Source organism: Pinus tabuliformis, chromosome 7, assembly GCF_031772625.1.
Source record: "Pinus tabuliformis cultivar Carrire ecotype Pingquan chromosome 7, CPIR1, whole genome shotgun sequence".
NCBI lineage: Eukaryota > Viridiplantae > Streptophyta > Pinopsida > Pinales > Pinaceae > Pinus > Pinus tabuliformis.
In genome coordinates, this window is record NC_142293.1 from 810,211,244 (window position 1) to 810,219,513 (window position 8,270).

Here is an 8,270-nt window from a genome sequence, read left to right on the forward strand (position 1 = left end):
ACGAAAATCACAAAATCATTAGGAGTAGAGATGTAATATTCAATGAAAAGGTCTTGTATAAGAATCAATTGCAGGAAAAGAAACAGGAAAAAGAAAACAAGGAATACACAGTTCTTGATGAAATCACTGAAAAGGTAAAGGTGCCTAAAAATAATAATAATAATCAACAACAACCACCACAACAGCAACAGGCACCCCAAACACCTGAAAGTGGTGTTAGAAGATCTACCAGGATAAGTAGACCCCTTGAACGATACTCTCCTTCATTATATTATTTATTGTTGACTTATTCTGGTGAACCCGAATGTTATGAAGAAGCAATGCAGGTTGAAAGCAGGAAGAAGTGGGAGGTAGCCATGGAAGAAGAGATGGACTCCTTAATGCATAACCAGACTGGGGATTTAGTTAGGTTGCCTGCAGGAAAAACTACATTGAAGAATAAATGGGTTTACAGGCTGAAGGAAGAAGATGGAGGAAAATAGGGGTACAAAGCTAGACTTTTGGTGAAGGGGTTTGCACAGAAGAAAGGTATTGATTTTGATGAAATATTTTCTCCTGTTGTTAAAATGACTTCAATAAGAACTATTTTAAGTCTTGTAGCAGCTGAAGATTTGCATCTTGAGCAGTTAGATGTAAAGACAACCTTTCTCCATGGGGATTTGGAGGAAGAGATATATATGCAGCAGCCACAAGGATATGAGGTGAAAGGGAAGGAGAAACTAGTGTGTAGGTTGAAGAAGAGCTTGTATGGCTTAAAACAGGCTCCAAGGCAGTGGTATCTAAAATTTGACAAGTTTATGTCTGAACAAGGTTATACTAGATGTCACTCTGATCATTGTGTTTATCTGAAAAAGCAAAATGATGACAGCTATATTATATTGTTATTGTATGTGGATGACATGCTTGTTGCAGGACCTAACATGCAGGAAATAAATGTACTCAAAAGAAAATTGGCAAATTCATTTGCAATGAAGGATTTGGGAGCTGCAAAACAAATCCTTGGTATGAGAATCACTAGAGACAGGAAAAATCGCAAATTAACATTGTCTCAGAATGAGTACATACAAAAGGTGTTGAAAAGATTTAATATGCACAATGCAAAACCAGTTAGTACACCTTTTGCTAGCCATTTCAAACTTAGTAAGGAAATGTGCCCAAAGACCCAAGAAGACATGGATTATATGTCTAAAGTTCCATATGCATCAACAGTTGGAAGCTTAATGTATGCAATGGTCTGCACAAGGCCTGATATTGCACATGCAGTGGGAGTTGTAAGCAGGTACATGAAAAATCCAGGAAAGGAACATTGGATGGCAGTGAAATGGATTCTTAGATATTTGAAAGGTACCACAAATCAAGCATTATGCTTTGGTGGTGCAAACATTTCTCTACAGGGATATGTTGATGCAGATATGGCAGGTGACAGGGATAACAAGAGGAGAACTACAAGATATGTATTTACTATTGGTGGAACAACTGTCAGTTGGATTTCAAAAATCCAAAGCGTTGTTGCACTTTCAACAACAGAAGCAGAGTATGTTGCTGCTACAGAGGCTAGTAAAGAAATGATTTGGTTACAAAGGTTTATGGGTGAATTGGGTAAGGAGCATGATATGGGCACGCTATACAGTGATAGCCAAAGTGCCATTCATCTTGCAAAGAACTCAGCATTTCATTCTAAGACTAAACACATACAGCTCAAGTACCATTTCATACGATCAGTGTTGGAAGATGGAGAGTTGAAGCTGGAAAAGATACACACTAGCCAGAATCCTGCAGATATGCTAACAAAAGTTGTAACCAGGGAGAAACTGAGAATATGCTCAGTTTCAATTGGTCTTCAAGGATGACGATGAAGATGAGAAACAGCAAGGTCCAAAGAGGAGTCATTGTCCAGCAAATGAAGCAGCGGTGGAGTTTCTACAATCATTCTCCAAGTGGGAGATTGTTGTGTGTGGAGCATGATTGTTCAGAGGTCTTTGTTTCAGCCGGATGTATACCCCAGGAAGTTTGTACACCCCTCCACGCGGGGGGGTGCGGGAGGGGACTTGTCCCCCCCGCGGGGGTTCGGGGGCCAGCGGTCCCCCGATGGGGGCTTGGGGGCAGCGCCCTCGAAGCTAAAAACAAATGTAAAATTGCCTTGTAAAAGTATAGTAATTTCTAGTCAATCTGGGCCGTTCATTAGGCAGATGATCTGACGGTAGAACTTATGTTTAGTTTAGGGTTTTTTGCCCTAGAAGGCAACCCCTCTCTTTGTATGAGGGTATTGTATTGGAGGTTGAGACACAGATGTGTATTCTGTGAGCGAGAAACTGAGAGGTGAGACTGTGAGAGAAAACATAGGATATTACAACGGATTTGTTGTAGGTTGTGTCTCTTCATTTTGCTGGATAATAGAAAGGAAGGACTAGCTGTTCGGGGTGGACGTAGCCCAAACTGGGTGAACCACGTATATCTATGTCTCTCTTGTTTTATGCGTTTTTTGTGTTTATATTTCTACAATATTTTATGTGTTCCATTGCTCCGTAATATATAATTTCTAACATGTAATCTTTCCTTTTATCAATAAAGAGTTATAAGATTTTTCCATTCATGTGCTTATATGATGTATATCATATTCTGGATTCTATGATATGTTTAATTAACAGATCTTTATTGTGTGCTTTGATGGGTTTCTGTCTCGGCTTGTGTGCAGGTACTTTCCAAGTGAGTTAAGTACGGAAAGGAGCGGCGAAATCAGTCAAAGGAGAGAAGGATTGAGCGAAAGTTACAGGTTGGTTCCTTTTCCTCCTCCTCTTATCTGTTAATCATAGGAAAAGCAGCGAATTACTTTGTCTGTTGTTTCTAGACTAGCTACTAGGTCTAGAGGGTTAGGCGTTTGTCGAAAAACTAAATTTTCCCAAAACATACACAGAATGATAAGAAACTTCTCTTTATTATTTTCTCCAACGGTTACAGACTCGACTCACCCTGTGCACTCAGCTACAGGGGTCCGCGCACTTAGCTGCAAACTACTAGGCCTCTGCGCACTCAGCTGCAAAGCCTTCTCCTACTCTACTACCTAAAGACACGACTCAACACTTCGCTCAGACTCAATGCTTCATCATTAGATTGTTCGATTTCTTAGATGTCTCTTTACACTTAAAGCCTTGCTCTATTTATACAATCCCATGGTCTGCGGACCATGGGTAGAACTCTCAAGCTGACATTACATTACAAAAGTAAGGGCAGACAACCCTATGACTCAGTTACAACTTCACGCTCCGCACCCACAAACCATGGAGTCTTTACATCGGTCTTAGTCAAAACTTGGGCTTTAATTCCCAAAACTTGCCTTGGGGGATCTCGCGCCCAACAAGCCCCCAACACAAACATCATGACTCGCCCTCGAGTCACTCTTTTGGTGCGGAGATCTTCACGCAGAGACCTCTCAACTCTGCTCAGACTGTTGCAAGGTTAGTAGCGCATTGAATGGCTGCTTGCTGTATCTCCTGGATGCACTGTTCAGAGACCGCGATATCTGAACTGCTTCCCTGTATCTGCTCCTATTCCCCTGCATCTGCGCGAGCTTGCCTTCAATCGTTGTTGTGATGACGAAGGCCTCGTCAATCCATGGTTGGATACACGCTTTCAGAACCACTTCTTTGTATCGCACTGCGTCTACTTGCTCCTTAAGCACTTTTTCCTGTTGCATTCGCGCGAGCCTCTGTGTAAGGGCCACCATTTACGCGGTCCCTTTTATATCATCATATCTTTTCTGCAGCTCACACGCCTCTGTTTCTAAGTGTTATATGTTTGGGTCCTCCTGCAGAGTGGTGAGGACCTCGAACGACTCTTCCAAAATTTTGGTGCAGTCCTTCACTGCACTACTAATCTCCTCCATCCATGATGTAATGGCGCTGGCGTGCTGTTTCCTTACATCTAGAGGAGTTGAAGGCTACACCTTCAACCGCAGCTCTGCTATCTGAAGGTTCAGCTCCAGCTGAACCTTAGCCATCTCTCGCACCTCGTGCATCCCTGCTGCTAACCTCTATATGCACGCCTCTGCTGGGATGGCCAACTCAGGGACCATCTAGTAGGCCTCTTCAACCACCTTCACCATCTGACGGTTCTGTGCCACTACCTCGTTGTGCTGCAGGCTCAATTGTTCCATACTAATTTTCTACTCGCTCAACACTTGTAGTGCGCGACCTCCCTAGCCCGCAGTTCTGCAGTCGCTCCGTCCTGCAAGACATAAAGTGTTTCCTGAGGGAGCTCAACAATGTTGATCCCTACTCCCTTCAATGCACTGATCGTAGGCCTATCAGCCTCATTCTCTGTAACTAGTGCCCCCTCTGGTAGCACTATGGTGTTGGTCATGCGGCGCACAAAATTTCCTCAGCTGTGACTGTTCCTATTATGAGGCTGGTCGAGGAGTGCGCAACTGCAACTCTTGGATTTGTGCCCGAAGGGCCCCGAACACAATCTGATTCTCCTTCGCCAACTGTTGGAGGCCTTCTGCGGTGACATCGCGCACCGCCTCCCCTATATCATGCAAATCTCCTTTGGTGAGGGTGATCGGGTCGAAAGAAGTCTTAGATGCTTTCGACTTCTTTCACGACCCCACCTACTCTCTCGAGCGCTGGCGCTTCAATTGTGTAGATGTTGTTTCTAGGTCCGCACCACCTTCCTCTCTCTCGGGCTCTTCCTCGGGCGTGGGTGACTTATGGCCCTCGCGTTCCTTCTCTGCTGCCTGTTGCTGTCTCTTTTCTTCTCTTCTCTACCAACTGCTTCATCCACTGTTTTGCCTCCTCCTTCTTCCATTGTGCAATAAACTTTTCCGTTTCTGTCGCGAAGATGGTTGGAGCGCGCCACTTCGGCGGCCATGACTCAAGTACGTCAAAGATAACTTCATCCGTGGCAAGGTAGGGTAGTTCATTCCACTTCTTCGCGGGGTCCTTGAGCGCCCTAATGTAGACATGATGGAAGTCCGCCTTAAAATCCGCGAAGCTTTGTAAGCTGTTATAGACAGTGGGCCATAACTGCAGCTTGCAGTTAATCCCCATTCTAATGTTCATCTGCATGAACACCCATAATATTTTACTATCTCGGATCCCTCGCAATTGGGGGGAATTGGTTGTCCTCAGGCAATTCCCCAGCCACCAGCACTATGGACAACAGAAGCCATGCATAGTGGAAGGTTTTCACTCTCGCCGCGGTGTTTTTCTACGGCTTCATGAGCTATGTGGTTGCCAAGTGAGGGAATTTCTCGTGGTCGATAGGATCCCAATCTTTGAACTTCAAATTCAGCATCCGTCCTAGGTGCTCTCCTTCGAAAATGTTATCGTCGGGTTGCAGCGGAGTCAGTAGAGAGATCTTGCTCTCATCTAGGTCCTTGGGCACCTTTTCCTTCCCCTTCCGTGGAGGAACATACGTGGGCAGCCTGGTTAGAGGGTCCGCGCCCTCAATTTCTTTCTCCATGTCTTTGTCCTCGTCCTCTTCTATCAAGATGTCCTCAAGGTCTTCCTCCTCCTCATCGGTTTCCAAATTAATTGCTTTCCCCTTTTCTTCCATGGTCAATTTAGTTCTCAGCAAGTTTCAAGGGGACATGTGCACCAGAATCATAGGCTACTTATCCTTCTTGGGCCTCGGCGTGCGCGGTGATTTAGGGATTTTTGAAACTATCCCGACGCTCTCAGGGGCATCTTCTACTGTCATGGCCTGCGCGGCCTCTTCGGCAGTCATTTCTCTGATTTCCCTAGCTTCTTCAGATGCTGCCATTTTGTTTGTCCAGAAATCTCTCAACTGCTCCACCAGGTGTTCAAACAACACTCTCAATAGGTTAACCAGGTCTCGGTTCAGAATACTTTGGGCGCACGACAACTAAATTCTTAAATGGCAAAATATTGTTTGCTAGGTAGCCCTTTGCAATTTGTAGTGCCTTTTGAATTTGAATTCGACTGTTCCCCCAAAATCTGGTTCATTAATGCTCCTTTGGCGGTAGATTTTCCCAAATCTTGCCCATAAATCTCGCCTAAAATGCCTGCCGCCAGCTCCGTTTGGTCTCAAACCAAGCATCACATCGTGAATAGTGACTATAACGGTCACTTTCCAGCCAACCCGCGCGGTAGCACAACCACCCTTCTGCTGCTGCGGACCTTGTGACACTTCACTCCTGCGCGCATTCCCGTCATCGTGCAGCTCTCGGACAGGGTATTTTATAGTCCTGCGCCCCATTTCAATTGCCTAGAGCACTAAGACTATGCTTCCCATGGCTAGTCAGGTGGTCGGGCCACTTGTATACGACTTCAATCGACCTTCAATCACTTTTCTTGGAAAAAAACTGCCTTTTAAATTGACTATCTGCATCGCGCACTTCACCATCTGCGTCGCACCACCATTGGTGATCCCTCTAGTAATGTATGGTCCAATCCAAGGCATCAAGCTGATCAACTCTCAATGGTAGTCCCCAAATTTTTCAACATAATCGTGCACATCCTGTTTTATCACCACAGTTTTCTTATCAAGAAAGTCCTTCTTTATTCCTTCCTCAAGCTTCTTGACTTCTTCTTCCGTCATGGCACTTTTCGGCCTTAACCGAAGTCTTTCCTTCATGATTTCTTGGAGCCTAAGATCACCCTATTGGACCTTTTCATCATGTCCCAAGTGTTCCTCTTATTTCAACTGCGCGATCCCTTCCTTCAAGGCTCCGTGAACCGTTATATCCACGGGCGCTGCTATGCATGGACTAGGCATAATATACTCCATTGGTATTACAATGTTTGTTGCATAGGCCAACCTAGAAGGCATCTGTCTCGTTAGTTTCTTGCACGTTGTCCTATAAGCCCATAAAACTGCTGGTACGCGTAGGTCCCAACCACTTTGCTGCGCATTACATACCTTGTTCAGTGCTTCACACACTTCGTTAAATGCTTTTGCGTGGGTAACCTTCTGCACACTCGTTCTTTCCACACTTTGTTGTTCCAACTTGAGGGACTGTTCGCACAATTTCCCCCCCAACACATGCTTATTGACCATATCCCCAACGTGAAGTTCATGTGCATCCGCGCAGGTTGTTTACCATATGCCTGTACCCACCTAGACAGATGCGCGCGCGGACCATCCTGTCCATTGTATTTATCTGTTAGTCGCATCTTAGGCTTCCAAAAATGCATGCGCATCATTCTCCTGCATTCGTGCCAGTCATCCAAGCTTCCTTGGTGTGTACCCCACCACCTCATGGGCGTAGCGCGCAGTACCCACTTCAAAGCTTGGAAACGTTGCTTTTCCGGCACCTCCCTTTCAAATCTGTCCAAGAAAGCATCTATCTCACCTAATCCATCATAAGTAGGGATATCCCTCACTTCTGTTGATATGCAGCGCCGCGATCTTGTCATCATATTACAGTTCAGCGTGGTTACCTCGTGTAACCAGTTCTGCCATCGCTCTATCTCTTCATTCGAATTCGACGTACATGAGCTTTCGCGCTCCCATGAGATTCATCCATCTGCGGTTGGATTTACCCAGTCTTGCTCTCGTGCGGTTATTTTGTAGATGTAGTCCAAATCGTCGTCGCTTTCATAGTCGCGCACCGGCTCTGTATAGCGCGATCCCTCAGCAGGGTCCAAAGGTATGACTACGCGCAGAGACATCTTCTCAAAAATCATCTTGCGCTTCTTCATATTAATCACCTCGTTCATGTTAGTGGCCCAATCGATTCCTAAGAGCGCAAGGTAGGGATTGTTGTCATCAACAATCTTTATTAGTTCAAAGTCTGCTAGCATGCTCTCTCCTTCAATATCCACGGTGATTCCCTGCAATCTTACCATAGGTACTGTCTTTTGCTCGTTCGCCATTCACAGCTAGATAGGAGACCATTGCAGTGTAGGTCTTCCCATGTGCTCCCATGTCTACTTCAGCAGAACATTCGTGTCCGATCCTAAGAGTCCAGAATTACTTGGTCCATCTCATATTCCCCAATATGTGCGATCAACCTCATTTCTCTCCCCATCCTTGTTGCATGCTTTCCAATCTTCCAGACTACGCGTGGTTCTCCTGGCGCGGTCCCAACACATTTGTTAATGAGTTCTTGCAATCCTTTTACAAACTTACTATCGCGCAGTAGCTTCAAGCATGTTTCTAGGAACGTTGTAAGCATAGATGGGTCCATTTTCGGCTCTAGTCTATCCTTGCTTCCAATTTGTGCACCCACTCTGGGGTCCACCCAATAGGATTGTCGAGTTTCCACCTTCCTTGGCTATCTGCTAGCTTCGCGGTCCACTCGTATAACT